This window comes from Phasianus colchicus, chromosome 1 (assembly GCF_987193195.1).
Source record: "Phasianus colchicus chromosome 1, bPhaCol1.hap1.1, whole genome shotgun sequence".
NCBI classification, from domain to species: Eukaryota; Metazoa; Chordata; class Aves; order Galliformes; family Phasianidae; genus Phasianus; species Phasianus colchicus.
Window position 1 is genome coordinate 33,121,525 of NC_143436.1, and position 16,114 is coordinate 33,137,638.

At 36.3% G+C, this 16,114-nt stretch overlaps 1 long non-coding RNA gene across 3 annotated transcripts; it reads left to right on the plus strand.

The window, feature by feature from the left end:
* Positions 1–3,556: 3,556 nt before the first annotated feature.
* LOC149919483 (uncharacterized) lies at positions 3,557–11,997 on the plus strand. 3 transcript variants are annotated; one of them, XR_016463607.1, is made up of 4 exons: positions 3,557–3,745; positions 5,285–5,389; positions 6,037–6,102; positions 10,848–11,997. It is a non-coding gene; the product is annotated as an uncharacterized LOC149919483 (long non-coding RNA). The 3 variants fall into 3 exon arrangements; XR_016463606.1 differs by lacking the exon at positions 10,848–11,997 and adding an exon at positions 7,555–8,461 and having other exon boundaries at positions 5,188–5,389; XR_016463605.1 differs by lacking the exon at positions 10,848–11,997 and adding an exon at positions 7,555–8,461.
* The last annotated feature ends 4,117 nt before the right edge of the window (positions 11,998–16,114 follow it).

Here is a 16,114-nt window from a genome sequence, read left to right on the forward strand (position 1 = left end):
TGTACTTGGTAAATTTTGGCCAAGAAGAGATGAATAGCATTCACACAGTGTATGTTGCTAGGTCACAAGAGGCATACCTTTGATGTCTAAGTCAAATTTATATAACAGAAAGGTGTTTCTCTTTACTGGATAATTTGAGAAAGTAGGAAATAAGGTAATATTCATCACAGTATGTGACAGGTTCCACTCCAACTGGAAGTTGAGCATCTGAGAAGAGCCTAGCTGACTAATAGTGTTTGAAACCAAGAGGAGACACTGAAAGAGTGAAATAAATAAGCAGGAACTTCTATCATTAATTTGTCACCTGAAAAAAGCTAATCTGGCACACTGCAGAAAGGAAGAAGGAACTTTTAAATGCAATCTGTTGTTGTCGTTAATGTAGTACAATACATAATGACAACAATTAGACTAGTATGTTATTCTAAATGGTTTTGGTAATTTTTGTCACTACATGGGGCTTCATTAGGATTCCAAAAGGATCTTAGAAGGAAGAGCAAAAAACCCATGTATTATAAGTTTTGATGTTAGAGAAAAAAATAGTTCAAATTCATAATAGGAAGAATGATAGAAAAATAATTAGAAACGCAACGAAACAGAAGAAAGTGAAGTACAACCACAAGATGGAGGAGGAAATGAAGGAACTAATGAGGAAAATGGCAGGAATGGTGAACTATATACAAGGGTATAAGAGATTATTCTTTTACATCATTGTCTCAAAGCTTGCTGGGAACACAGTTGGACAAGTCCAAACAAATCCTGGGCAAGGGCTGTGAAATCCTTTGTCTGAGGGACTCAGATGGACAAGGCCAGGGGCAACAAGAGAAAGACAAGCCACAGATTAAAGGCCATAAAGCAGTCTTTTGTGTAGGCTTATCTCAAGGAAGATGGTCATCTCAGGAGGTGCTGCATGTGACTCTTACTCAAGCACCCAGAAATGCCATGCTGGCAGAAGAAGAATGATAAAAAGGGGACCTACAACCATAAGGTTAGGTTTTCTGGCAACAAATCCCTCATGAAGAAGAGATTTCTGCCATGAGAAGCTTCAAGACCTGCCTCTTGCTCTGCACTCTACCATGATGCTGAAGAAGAACAAAGGTGTCTGCCATCAGATTCCTCACTACGGAATTCCTGCATGCTGATGGACTCTCCTGGGCCTGCTACCTGAGTCCTGCTGCTTCCTCCCAGATTGGATCTGCGACTTCTTCCTGCTACCTGCTTGCTGCCCAAGGCCAATCATGCTGCACTGCTCTCCTCCATGCTGCTTTTGCCTCAGACCTTCAAAACGGCATGCAACGGGGCCGCTGCTGGAGCCTGGTGGTGACTATCCCCGCTTTACGCGATTCTTGCTTCTTTCCTATCTTTTCTATCGCCCTCCTTCCCTTCCCTGTCTCCTTGGTTAGGATTTATAGTAAACTGGTTGGACCAACATTTGAACCGTTGTTTCTTAGTCTCATGCTGGGTATACATTAAAAGAACCTCCTCTCCCTCCTATAAATTGGAACAAGATGAAGGATTTATCTGAAATAATGCCTCTTATTTTGTTATGTTTGCCCTCAATGTTAGAGGAGGAAATTGGTTGTATGGCAGTGAAGGTTCAAATAGCAGCAGAGAGGCAGTCTGACAAAATGGCATCCAACATGAATGTGTGTATGAAGCAAAAGTGCATCAATGAATTCCTCCAAGACAAAAAAAATGCACACATTGATATTTATTAATGCTTGCTGACCACTGATGTAGACTAAACAGTGGATGTGAACATGGTGAGCATATGCGGTGCATGTCAGCAAGAATGACAGTGACACAGAAGACAAGATACGTTTGGGATGGTCATGCAGATTTATAGTGGTGTTGAATGCAGACTCTTCTTCACTGTTGATGAAAGTGTACAGTTAAAGGTGGCAAGTATGTTTAAAAATTGTGTTTTGTAGCTGAGAATCTTCTCTATCTAATAGTGCTAATAGTTAATAACAGTATATGCATCATTGTGATGTAGCTACTACCATAGTTTGCTTCAAAAGGCAAAGAAATGTGTCCAGAGAGAAGGAAAAATAAATTATATAAATGTATAGCCTTTAATTGTTGTTATATATATACATATGCATTACAGAAAAAGTCAAAAAAGACTGAAAAAGACAATCAAAAACAAAACAAAATTCAACACTGTACTAAAAACAGAACCCTGATTTCAAAGGTGAAAAAAAGTGAAAGTAAACAGTTTTTGCCTGTCATCATTATACACATACATTTAAAATTAATGAGCCTCCTTTTTCTTTTTTCAATACGCTGCTAATATCTGTCTACTGATTATTTCTCGGCAAGACTACATAATTTTCTTTGTTAAGGTCACAGACAATTCAAAACAATCAGAAATAAATTTATCCTGCTAGTAGAGCATCAAGACTCTGGAAATTAGAGAACTGTACATTTTCTACCGCTTTGTAGATTTATGGTAAATATTAGAAAATCATAGCAGCATAAAATTTTGCAGTTTGATCATTGTGACACTACAAAGAAATTTACCACAGTTGATCAATTTAGTTACAAAAGTTAGGTTTTCCCTTGTTTTGAGTCAATTAATATCCTCTCCTCTCAAGCTTCCATTTCATGGCCACGTACTATAATTTGTTATCTACTGCCCTCCGTGCGCTATAGCAGTGACTCTACAGTGATTAACTTCATAAATTCAATTAAACTGTAATTAATTTTATGCTTTGCTTGTTTAGTAGATCTTTGGTGAAAATAACTTATTATCTGAAGCTTAGATTTAACCATTTTTTTTGTGTCAAAATCTACTGAAGTTAGCAGGAGATGCATGAGTGATCACCATGCCTATGGGACAGAAGAGAAAAAACATTCTGATTGTGTCAGTCATAGAGTTTCCAACAGTGACTGAAAAGTCTCAGTTCTGATAATGATTTTCTATATTATATGTGTATAAACCTGATCTGCAGAAAGTTCTATGTGATCATAATTGTTATCTGATCCATGTATTATTTTCATGCAGTAGGGTGAGATGAAGGCCTCTATCCTGGTTATCTCTGTTTCTCCATGAAGAAAAGTTGGCCTTCATATTCTGGCAAGACTCCACAAGGAGTCACAGAATCATAGAATGGCATGGGTTGGAAGAGATTTTAAACATTATCTAGTTCCAACCCTTCTGAGTTGGATCTGAGTTGGAACCCCCTACCACACTCAGAGTTGCCACCCAATAGATCAGGCTGCTCAAGGCCCCTCATAACCTGGGCTTGAACACATCCAGGGATGGGGCATCCACAACTTCTCTGGCTGTGTCAGGGATCTAAAGGTTCTGATCAAAGAACAATCCTGAATTGGATCAAAGGATTCTGGGAGGGAACATAACTGGATGACTATGTGACTAGAACTATAGGCCGCATGACAGTTTTAAGGGAAGTTGTATTTGTGGCTACAGCTGTTTATCTTGTTTTGTAGGGAGTTGACCTTGCCAGTTTATTTTGTTTTGCAAGCAGCTGAGCTTGCTTGCAAGCAGGTTTGTTTCTTGGGCTCTGTATCATGTGCTGGCCACATGGGTGCATTGTGCAAGTGGGAAAAAACCTTTCAGTCCCTGGGAGAGAATACAAGCAGAGGAGAGGCTGTGGTGCATTGCGGGGAGGAGGAGTGTGTTTTGGAGTAGGGGGGTGTTCTGTTGTATTTATTATTGAACCCACTGCTGGCATGATTCTATTTCCTCCTCCTGTTTGGTGTTTTGTCCATCTCCAGAGGTTTGGTAAGTCGTATTAAGCTTGCTCAAAGGAGCTTCTGCTTATCTTACTAGGGTTATCTAAGTGTGTGTGTGTGCCAAATAAATCTTGTAGCTGTCCATGCTTCCCTAAGTACATAGTTACTTGCCTCCACTCCTAAGGCATCCTGTCTCTTGGATCCAACATGTACCCTGAAACACTGGGTAACTTCTTCCAGGGAATCATCACCCTCTGAGTGGTTCCACCAGACATCTAATCTAAATCTCCTCTCTTTTAGTTTAAAACCATTCCCCCTTCTCCTATCACTATCAGAGCATGTAAAGAGTCAGTCTCCCTCCTGTTTACAAACTCCCTTAAAGTACTGGAAGGCCACAGTGAGGTATCACCAGAGCCTTCTCTTCAAGGAGTAATCACTTTCTGCTGACTTTGGCATGTGCTGATTTGTGCAAACAGAAAGGCTAATGTTGAAGACATTGACACAACAAATAACTATATGAATGGAGGTTGAATACTTCTCAATGTATTTCAGCTAGTCATAGACATAAAGTCACCAGATAGAGAATTATGGTTAAATTTATCCCATGTTCCTTGAAACACCTGAGACCCTCATTACTACCTTTGTTATCTACAACTTCATTTTTGCTGAGGGAAGAAAAAGTACTTTTAGAAGTCTTATATAGACAGTTCATTCTATATAAGATCTAAGTCATTTTAATAAGCATAGGTATTATTCTTGCTAAAAATTAAGCAAAATGGCCAATAACTTCAAGGCATGGACAAGTCAAAAAATCACTTGTTGTTAAGGTGTCTGCTTATAGTGCTTCTGATTGCAGCTTTAAGTTCAACAGATTTGCAATCAAATCAAAAAGTTTACTGTCCTGAGCTGCAGTGATCAAGCACAGAGATACCAACATGCAGACCTGTCTAGACCAAACTGCAACTACTGCTTCCTTTTTAATTTCTTTTCTTCATCTTCTCTAGTGTTACTCTCTTCTGCTAGATTAACTGTTTGCCTTTGTTTACTCTTTCCCAATTGATTGGTTTATTGCCTTAATTGACATTTGTGATTTAGATTTGCCTTGTTTCCATCTGAATGATTTCACTTTTTCTACCAGTTCCTGTTTACGAAATGTATTCCTCTTTGAACAGTCTTGGTTCCCCCTGACTTACTTAGTCATGTAGCCACAGATCACTGCTGGTTGCATACCATTACAGCTTTGAGATACATCAAGACTAGGTATCAGTGTGCAGGAACAACCATGAACAACATATTTTCTTAGCCTAAATACAAAGCAGATTTTTTTCTCCTTTGGCAAAAGGATATGCTGAAATACTATCAAAAGTGAAAGTATAACAGCATCTAGCCATGTTTAGTTCACACAAAATAAAATGTGCAACATTAAGTAAATAAGATTATCCACTTTTTTTATTTACCACTAACAGATGGATATACCTTGCATTAACACAGGAGGAACACTAGCACTGGAGAGTTGCCCCCCAGTTGTTTACCTGCTATAAGTTTACATCTGAAATTACTGATGACGTAGCTATGTCTGCCCCTTCAGGCATTCAAAGAAAGATTGGATGGGATCCATGGCATGAGGATAGGAACTAGATGATCTTTAACATCTTCATCAATGACATCGACAGTGGGATCAAGAGCACCCTAAGTAAGTTTGCGAATGATACCAAGCTGTGCAGTGCAATCAACACATCTGAGGAATAGGATGCCATCCAGAGATACCTAGACAGGTTCAAGCAGTTGGCCGCGGTGAACTTTGTGAGGTTCAACAAATCCAAGTACAAGGTCTTACATATGGGCTTACATATGGGCAATGCTCACTATACAATCCACGACTCCCACAACCAGTCCTGTGGTCAATTCAATCCTTGTGATGAGCCCCACAATGGGTGCCAAAAATGACTGTTGTGGTTTTACCTGGCAGGTGGTTGAGCACTGCACAGTTGTTCACTCACTCTCCCCTTTCCCAGAGGAATCAGGAACAGAATCAAAAATAAAAAAAACAACGAAGTACAACTCAAAGTAGAACTCATAGATCTATTTGCTAAGATAGAGAAAAGGAAAAGGATAATAATTACTACAAATATATGTCTGTATATGAATGTATATAAAAAGTAATGCACAAGCAATTGCTCACCACTCACTGACCAATGCCCAGCTAGTCCTCTGAGCAGAGGAAGAAGGGAGATGAACTCCCACAGTCTTCAAAACTCTCCTTCCGCATGATGCCATGTGGTATGAAATATACCTTTGGCCAGTTTAGTTGTCAGCTGTCTTCATTTTGTTCCCACACAGCCCTTTGAACTGAGAAACTGAATGTGAGATGAGGGATGAAAGGATGGAACACACCCTGCTGAAAAGGTATTGGGGGTGCTGGTGGGTGGCAAGCTGGACATGAGCCAGCAACGTGCTCTCACAAACCAGAATGCCAACCATATTCTGGGCTGCATCAAAAGTAGCACTGTCAGCAGATAGAGGGATGTGATCCTGCCACTCTACACTGCTCTCTGTGTAGACGTGGTGTCTTCAGTATAGGAGAGACATGGGCATGTTAGAGCGTGTCTAGAAGAGGGCCACATAAATGATCCAAGGGATGGAACAACTCCATAATGAGAGCAGGCTGAGAGAGCTGGAGAAGGCTCCAGGGAGACCTGATAGCGACCTTTCAGGGTCTAAAGAAGGGCTATAGGAAGGAAGTGGACAGATTCTTTAGCTGCATCTGTGGTGATAGGACAAGGAGAAATGGCTTCAAATTAAAATAGGGGAGTTTTAGATTGGGTATACGGAAGTGTTCTGAGCAACCTGATCAAGCTGTAGGTGTCCCTGCTGACTGCAGAGGTGTTGGACTAGATGACCTTCAGGGCTCCCTTCCAATTCAAATGATTCTATGATCTTTAAGGGCCCATCTAACCCAAGCCATTCTATCATTCTATGATTATGATTCTATGAATATCAGCAAAGTATACTGATGATGACAAAAGTGCTGATCTAGTAGCCAAATATCCTATTCCAGTTTTTATAGGGATATCCTCAGAAATTTTTCTTCTGGAGTGGATGTAACAACAAAATAACAAAATAGCAACACAAAAAAAACAAGCAAAAATATATATATATGCACAGACATATATTTCTAGTGTTATGACTAAGTCTCTATTGCACTTTTAAAATTCAGGGCAGCGTTTCCCTCAAGTGCAGCATCAGATTGCTGACAATATCATTATAAATAGCATTTAATTTCACTTAAATCATTTCCAAATGGCACACTTTTAAAAGGGGGCTTCAGGAGGAAGGCCTCCCTGGACCCTGGAAATCTGGCATCAAGGAAAAGCTCTTTAACCAGTGTAGTACTGCCACACTGAAAAGGGGTAAGCAGGGCTGTCAGCTGCCTCTTATTTCATCTCTCAGCTGCCTTACTATTATGCTTGTGTCACATGTTCCACAATCTCATTCTCTAGCCCAACCTCTTCATCGTTTTCAGTCATTTTTCCCATCTGTAACCAACTATGAAAAAACCCTCTGACAGATACAAGCTTGTTGAACAGATAATCTTTTAGAAAATACTCTGTCTGTTCTGCTTCACTCAATTTTATTTTCCCTCAATGAGGACTCTTTACGAAAGCAGGTTGTGTCAACCTTTTTTTTCTCTAGTTTTCTGCCAAGCTTTGGATTCAAACTAACAGTGGATGAATGCAAACTGAATGAATTGCTATTGCATAGCCAAACTACTGTCAGTGGCAAACAATTGAAAACCTTTGTATATTAATTAGTAGCACTGTTTGACTTCTGAGGTAAAAACATTCTTTTTTTTTTCAGGGTGTTGCATTGCAGAAACCTTTGACTACATAATACACATTTCAGTTATAAGTCCACCTCACACCTCTGAATTTTAAGGAACAGAAGACACTTGAATTATTCATACCTATTTCAAATATATAGAAATGTGGTATTGATGGTAAAAACAGGGTAAAAGATGGTAAAAACAGAAGTCAGGTACATTTTCCTTGTGTAAGTCATAAAGACAATTTTCACTAATTGGGAGTATTAGAAATGTAATAAGATATTCCTTTAATCCTTGATCTACTTATCCCTTCTTTCATTATGAACTCTAAAAATTCCTTTTATGTTTCAATCAGCTGGCATAGCTTTTTACTAGACTGATGTAGATTTCCAAGTATACTCTCAATACTTAAAATTTGATTGCGTATTTTAGATTCAGTGGATGACTACTGAAAGAATTTGTGACTGTATGTTAGGTCTGCTAAAAATCAACCTAGTTGTGCACTGAGCTCATTTGAAAGGCTTGAACTGAACCTTAGCCTTAGTTTTAACAAAATAATCAACTATTCTTGTTTAAGGCTGATACTGATATTTTTTACCATGTCTGCACAACAATAAAAGTTTAGAAACTTCTAGTTATGAATCATGATGCTTTCAGGAAAGACCATTGTCAATATATGTTTTAAATGATGTAGGTCAGGCTCTTTTGCCTGATTAGACCGAGTTTCTTGTTATGGTAGCAGTCTGCATTAACAAGGCATTTAAACACATGCATAAAGTTAAGTTTAGTGGTCTGATTGAAGTCAATGACACTTTTTGAATACTAAATATTAAACACATAGTAAAGTGTCTTTCTCAACAAGGGCGAGAATGATTATAGTTATTAGATTGCCTTATAAAGATAAGGAATCACTTGTAATCGGAGTTTTTAAACTAGATCAGGACAAATACCTGAGAAGTAAACTATAAAAAGTAAAATAAAATAAAATAAAATAAAATAAAATAAAATAAAATAAAATAAAATAAAATAAATGTGAAAAGTGGATGTTGGTGATCGAATTACTTTCCCAGTTTTTCTTCAATTTTTGTTTGCATACAATGTGGAATAAAGATGATCCTACTAGAGGTACTCCACTAATTTTCTTACTGAAAATAAAATGTGAGGCCACATCTTGAGTACTGCATCTAGTTCTGTGCTCTTCAGATCAAGAAAGACAGGGAAATTCTAGAGACAGTTCAGTGGAAGGCTATAAAAATGATTAGGGGCCTCCAACACATGGAAGGAAAGACTGAGAGATCTGAGATTGCTTAGCCTGGAAAAGACTGAGAGGAGATCTTATAAATGCTTATAAAATCTAAAGGGCAAGTGTCAAGAGAATGGGGATAGGCTCTTTTTGGTGATGCCCTGCTACAGGAGAAGAGGCAACAGACATAAATTGAAATGCAGGAAATAATATCTGAATATGTGAAAAATCTTCTTTACTTTGAGGATGACAAAGCACAGGAACAGGCTGCCCGGAGAGATCATGCAGACTCCTTCTATAGAGATATTCAGAACCCACATGGACACTTTCCTGCGCAATCCACACTCAAGAACCTGCTTTCACGGGGAGGTTGGACTAGGTGATATCCAGAGATCCCTTTCAACCCTTATGACTCTGTGATTAAGAATTCACCCATAGCTCAGAGCATCTTCATCTAGCCATGTTCAAATGGATTTGTACCACCCTTAATAAATTTGCTGTGCTCAGTGAAAACTTTTATGACCATCTTGATGAATATTGCTCTTTACTGTGCAACAGATTACAGATTCCTTTGTATTGCCATTGATAAATACACTGTCTGCAGAGCACCAGCAAACACCAATAATGTGAGTAAAAAAATCACAAACATGAAATTATGGAATAACTCAATAGGTATTTCTAAGCTTTCTGGGAAAGCACTCAGCGTAGCCTAGTGTGTGAATCTTACCCAAAAGGTGTCTCTACATGGGGCTGAAAAGAGAGGCTCAGTCTGTCAACTGGTCCCAGAAGTCAGCAATGTCCTCCTGACTTGTCTGCAGTGGTATCTTAGCCCCAAATTCCTGCTCTCTTAAGCCATTTTGTACTACTCTCTTACTTTCAGTTGCAGCTTGAATGACTCTAATCATACCTATCTTTGTTACAATTGATGTAACAGAAACATGAAAAGCTCTGGGTGCCTACTATTCAGTGAATTAGTTCCATAGTACCATGAAGTTCCCATCCCTGTAATGCTATCACAGAGCCTGGTCACGGTGTTTACACTCCATTCCATCCTCCATGCTATATCTCTTAGAATCAACATACCCAGATGTGGGAATACAAGAAAAACTGTTGAGAGCAGAAGCTGTGGAGCAAGATAAACAGCATGAGAACCAAGGAAACCTCTAGAAGAAGAAAGAATGTCTCATGGCTCTGATTGGATAAGCGCCTGTGTGAACAGTTGAAGAGTGTTCTGTAGAATGCTTTGTTGACATGTAAAGGTGGATGGGAAAGTTGTAGGGGTGGATGGGAAAGCTAGAAAAAGAAAACTTGTGAAGGTATGCAAGTGATGTGAGAACCTGTAATAAATATTTGGATCATTCACATCTGAGTCTGTGCATCAGACGCTGCACCCAGATGCCCTGGTGTTTCAAACATCTAAGGCCTGCAGGTCCTTCATTGCTTAGGGAACTACCATGGGCAGACTCCTTGTGAATATGCCTACATCCTATCCTGGAGGTTTCCTCAGCCCTCAATAAGTCACCTCCAGTAATCCACCATGTGACTATAGTCACTCAAATTTACTATATTTAGATGGAGCTGGGGAAGTCACGTGCAGTATTGTCATGCATAGTAGAGCTCAAGCGGGCTCTCAGACTGCTCACTGTATATGTGGTAAGATGATAGACTCACAGTCGTGGCATTTAGCAAGACTTTGTTACCAGTCCTGAGCAAACCTTTTGGCATAACAGCAAGGCTGAAGGAGGAGGTAGTGGGCAAAGGAGAGCATGCCACCACATGCAGTAGTGAAACAAATCATTTGGTGTCCCAGCCCTTATGCTAATGCTATATGAAATGTAGAGATTCTTCTTCAGATTTAATTTAGCCTGGAACAAATCTCCATTGCTCGTGTCTATATGTGACAAGTATCTGGAGCATATCTGGGATAAGAGTCATTGGTCTAGACCCTTTGCTCCCAGGAAAACTAGGAATATCATTGCATATTCTTTTTTTGTGTGTTTTTCTTTGTTTGTTTGTTTTTGTTTGTTTGTTTGTTTTGTTTTGTTGTTGTTGTTGTTTGCTTGTTTTTAACTGTTCTACAAGTAGAGCCAAGGTACAGGAAGCAAAGCTGCACAGAGGACTCACTTTGAAACATCAGTACAGATTCATACCAACAGATTCATGAAGATGCAGTCTCTGACAGTTTCAGTTGACTTAGAAAAGGATAAATTACCGTCTTGTGATGTGTATCCAGCAATACTGAACACTGAAGAAGTAAAAGCTACCACTTTTAAACAAACAAACAAAAAGCTGTAAATTTTAAGGTGATTTGAAGTCAGGAAAGAGGACCTGTACAACTTAATCATAATTTTTCTTTATATAACAGAAGCTTCAAACACCATATTTCTGAGTATTCTTCAAGACCTGATCAAGTCAGTAGAGTTTTGCTGTCTTCAATCAGCTCAGCTTCAACACTGACAGAAACTGTACTCAGTTCACTTTTATCCACTGTCATGTTTCTTAGCACATAAAATTGTTGTTGTAATTCAGTTTTGGAATGGTGGGTTGTCTGCTGGATTTAGTTGATCTTCTACCATAATGCACTCAACTTTAATGACAACAGATGCTGTTCTCTGTAAAGTTTGTATTGAATCCTAGCACTTCTAGCACACTTGCTGTTTCTACTAGCATTATTACTAGTTTTCATGTCTTTAAATATGTGGCAATTTATTTGATTAAACTATCCTGTAACTTTTCAGTCCATTGAGAACAAGCTTCTTAATAATATTTCAGTTCGCTTCAGATTATATTGTGTCAGTTGAGAGTTTTTCTCTTTGACTGTACACTAATTAAGTTTTTCTGATACTTTAGTATATCTTCTAGAGCTGTATCAATTGAGGCTATCATCTTGTCCACTGGAACAGGTTTGGGCACTAATGAAATTTTTAAACTTCAATTTAAACCATTAAACTCTTTTGCACTTATTTTAATGGATAATATATGACTATTTTTACAGCTCTAGAATGATTAATTGAAGCCTGATTAATTTTTAGATTTTAATAAACTTCTCATGTTTCTATTTCTCATAGTTCCTGTGCTCTCTTATATGCGTATATAGACTCTGTAATTTATGAAACTTTCTCAGTTAAAATATTTCTCCATTTTCTAAGCAATTTTCTCAGCTACTCAGTAATTAGATCTCTGTTCACTGGTTTTGAATATCAGCTGAAAATCTGTTCTTTCTTTGACAGATCTGTACATGAAGACAGTGGTTTTGCAATAAATATTTTGCTTTGAGTTTATTGATTATTCTTATCATTCAAGAACATTCTTGCCCAGTAGTCAAAAGTCGGTATCTAGTCTGCACAAGCATATCTAAACCGGTTTTAAATGGGCTAGCTCACAATTTGATGAATATTGATAGATAGGGTCCTCAGTGTTTTTTCAAGTAATATTCTGTTTTGTGCTGTTACTGCCAGACCACTCTGAATGCTCATGCAATTTATTCTAAAAGTAGTTCAGGTGAATTTACACTGTGTACTAGGATCTTTCTTATGTTTTTGCAACTATCATGGTACAGTTCAATGTTTTTGAGCACAAACATGTTCTTCCATTGATTTTTTTGTCAGACTTTGACTAAGATCTTTATACTTACAGCTTCTATTGTGCTTGAGTGTCTTTATTATAAATAAATTATCAATTTGGATAGATATCATCATAGGTTTAACTATTATTTGTAAATGACATAGAGTTTGACCTCTTTATCAACATCAGTATCACAAGTTGATCTTTTTTTTTATATTATAGGGGAAGAATGTGGTGGGCTATCATTTTCATGCAACGTAGTTTTCAAATATGAGATAAGCATAAAGATATACCAATCGAAAGAACTAGAGAAACACTACTAGAGAAACGTGAATCATTCCTAAAAGTCTCCATAACATCAGCATTAAAAAACAAGTATTTTGAATTATTTTAACAATTCTTTTTTACATATAATTTTTTTTTTCCCGCACTTTATTTATTTTATATCTTCTATTCCCTTAATAGCTGTTTTCTTCTCAAGTCAGTATTAGCTAATTTGTAAGGTGCACTATTTACATACACTTTTAAGCTCACAAGTTCTCTGGCATTTAAGGTTTTGAGAAAGATCTAGTGTAAAAGAATAAATGAAATTAAATAGAATAAAATAAAATCAAATCCTGATAAGACTTTTGTATTGATTTAAGATCTGTAGACCATAATTCATATTGTCTAGAATTTTTTCAAGTAGATTTAAGTTATCTATTATTTTTTTATTTATTCAAGATGAAAAGATGTCTACAAGATATAATCAAAACTATAAAAATCTTACTTTCAGGGGGAATTTAAGCAAACAATATTTACTACACAGTTTTTGAAGTGTTTATGACCAGAGTGTCTAACACGGTGACAAAAGGTGTAGAATAGAGTGTTGCTCTGATCCCTGCATTTGAAATATAAATACTACAGCCTGAAAAGTAAATCAGCCAAGCAAACATAAAATAGGAAAATAAATAAAATAAAATAAAATAAAATAAAATAAAATAAAATAAAATAAACAAGGCATCATAAAGCAGATAGACTTTTTAAAAGATTTTATGAAATCAGATTTCTCACATCCCAGGAGCTCAGTACTAGCAGTGTCTTGTAAATAAAAGAAGTAGACATAGAGCGAGATGCACAGCACACATTTTCAAAAGAATTATGCTTCTTGATGTTGGGAAATGAGAAAATTATTACTCACATTTATGCTCTGTGTGTGTTACTGCACTGTGGCATGGTTTTCCAGAGAAGTGTAATGTTGTGTATTTTGTAGCAAGTGGTGAGAGGGACATCTAGAGCTACAGACTGTGACCTGATTAAGTTACCGTTCTTAGATGTAGCAATAAATGTGTCAGCACTTCCCCCTATTAATCCCATCCTTAGCTCTCACCTTCTTTTAAGAGTTTAGCACAGATCTGCTACATGACACCTTCTGTTGGAAGAAATTCCTTGCTACTATTCACCTCAGCACTGGCTATGATTTTCTTCAGACTTAAAATGAAATTAAATAATGATATTAAGTGAAAAAATACAAGATAAAACTAATACACACAATATACATAATAGAAATGGAAGATAACATTAAAGAATATGCCAGGAATAAAAGGGAATGAAGTTTTAATGAAGTCAAGTATTCCTATCTCTTCTTGACGCTGTCACAAAGCATAAACTTGTCAGATTGAAAAAGAGAACTGTAGAGAGAAAAGACTTAATGTGTCTTTTCATGTTAACCTGTAAATAAAATATTCTGCAGCAGCTTTTTGGTTTTTCTTTTTTTCCCTGAAGCAAAGACATATCTCTGAAGAATTGAAATTCATGTTTTCTTAGCACTGTGTTTTCTTTTGTACTAGAAATTATATTGGTCTAGAAAATTCCAAAATTGCTCTGTATTCTGGCAGCTTTTTTTGTAATTGAGGAAGAAATTAACACTCAGACATTCAGTATGATTATTTTTAAATGTTATGATGACAATAGAGGATGACCTGAACTGAAATGCTCACACATCTGAAATGAAATTGTTTAAATTTATTGAATATGTATTGATGAATCATGAAAAAACCTGGTATTGAATGCTAATAAATGAATGCCATATTTTTTATTACAGCCAAGAAAATTTTAGTTAGTTGCTTTAAAGAAGCTCTTTAATGAGCTTGTGGTCAAGAGTTCTTTATTCTGCATTGTAACTGAGATCAGGTAATTCTGGATAATAATTAAAGGCACATATTAAAGCCACTAAAACCATCTTTCTGTTCATTTATGTTTGTGCTTCTATTAAGGATGAGATGATGTGTAACAAAAAATAATAACATAGTTTGCATCTTAAATGTTTAAAAATTTTCAACAAAAACTACATTATCTGAATTTGCTCAATTTTTTCAATTGTTCAGGTGGTTCCATTTTGTTTTATTTTTTTAGGCTTTTTTGGTTTTTTTCTGGAACAAAACAAAATTCTTGAATTAAACTAAAACTTTTTATATACAAACACAGGAATAAATGATACAGCATTTCATTGATATATTTAAAAGAAAAGACAGATAAAGAGGATTTTACAGTTTATAACTTAAGTTTGTTTCATTGCCAGTCTAGGAGAACAAAAGATGAAATTATCCATTTTTACTATGTCTTCTTATACTTCTGATGCATAGATTCGCTATAGTTTCATATGGTATCACTCTAGTCCACATATAAGCATTTTAGATTGTGATTGTATTGGCATTACATAAATAAGACAATAATAAACTTCTTATGTGACATTATATTAGACAGGAAATCTTCACTCTGTAATAAAGATCATTAATTTGTGTGCATTCATTCTTAATATAGTTATTTTAATGACACCTCCTACTATCCATAATCTTTACTGGTCTTATTTAACTTGAGTATTTGACTGTCAATTTGAACAACCTCTGTACAATTAAAAAAAAAAAAAAAAAAAAAAAAGGTTTCTAAACATTTTTTCCCAGCATTTTAAGTTATAAGAAAAGAATTATTTTCTGGTACAAATCTTCACTGAATTTTGTTGATCAGCTACTCCCAGTTTGTCAGCTTGGCCTCAGGAGGATAATTCATTCTATATCACCATTGCAAATGTCAGCCTCATGTGGAATACAGTAATCGAACCAAACATAAACAGTCACAAATAGCACTTCTTAAGAGGTCATGCATTAAAATTGATATTTTCGTTGACTGATTAATTGACACTTGTTTTTCTCAGATGCTGCCAGTTCAAGGGAATAGGGTTCATTTTGTTTCTGATCATGAAACATAGTATGGAATGCCAAAAGATGCTATTTTCAACATTTTGTGGATGCTATTTTCAAAATTGTCTATTTTGATCCATTTTTCCTCAAGATTCTAAAATAAAAAACTGCAAAACTGTAGTTCATTTTAAATACACACACACACACACACATACAAAGAAAACACACAAATAACAGAAACAAAGAATCTGAAAAGTTAGTGAAATGTAATGCAAACAAACTGTATTGTTTGAATGATGATTGATGCCCCCTGTTAAAAGTGCCTTATTTTCATAATTCTGTTTTTGTTAATGTTCATCATTCACTGTAGGAACTAATCGATGGGCATTGTTTCTACAGAACATACTCGTGAAAGAACAAGAAAAGGAAGAGATGGTTTTGCTTATTTCTGAAAGACATTCAGGTTCTTATTTCTTCTCTTTTCAGAGGTCTCTCCCATGCATTTTAGTAGATATATATGTCTTGATTGGTACAAACATTCAAATCATTTTATCAAAGACACAAGTAGAAAACATTTGGAGAAATCTATACTTAATCTATGAAATAATT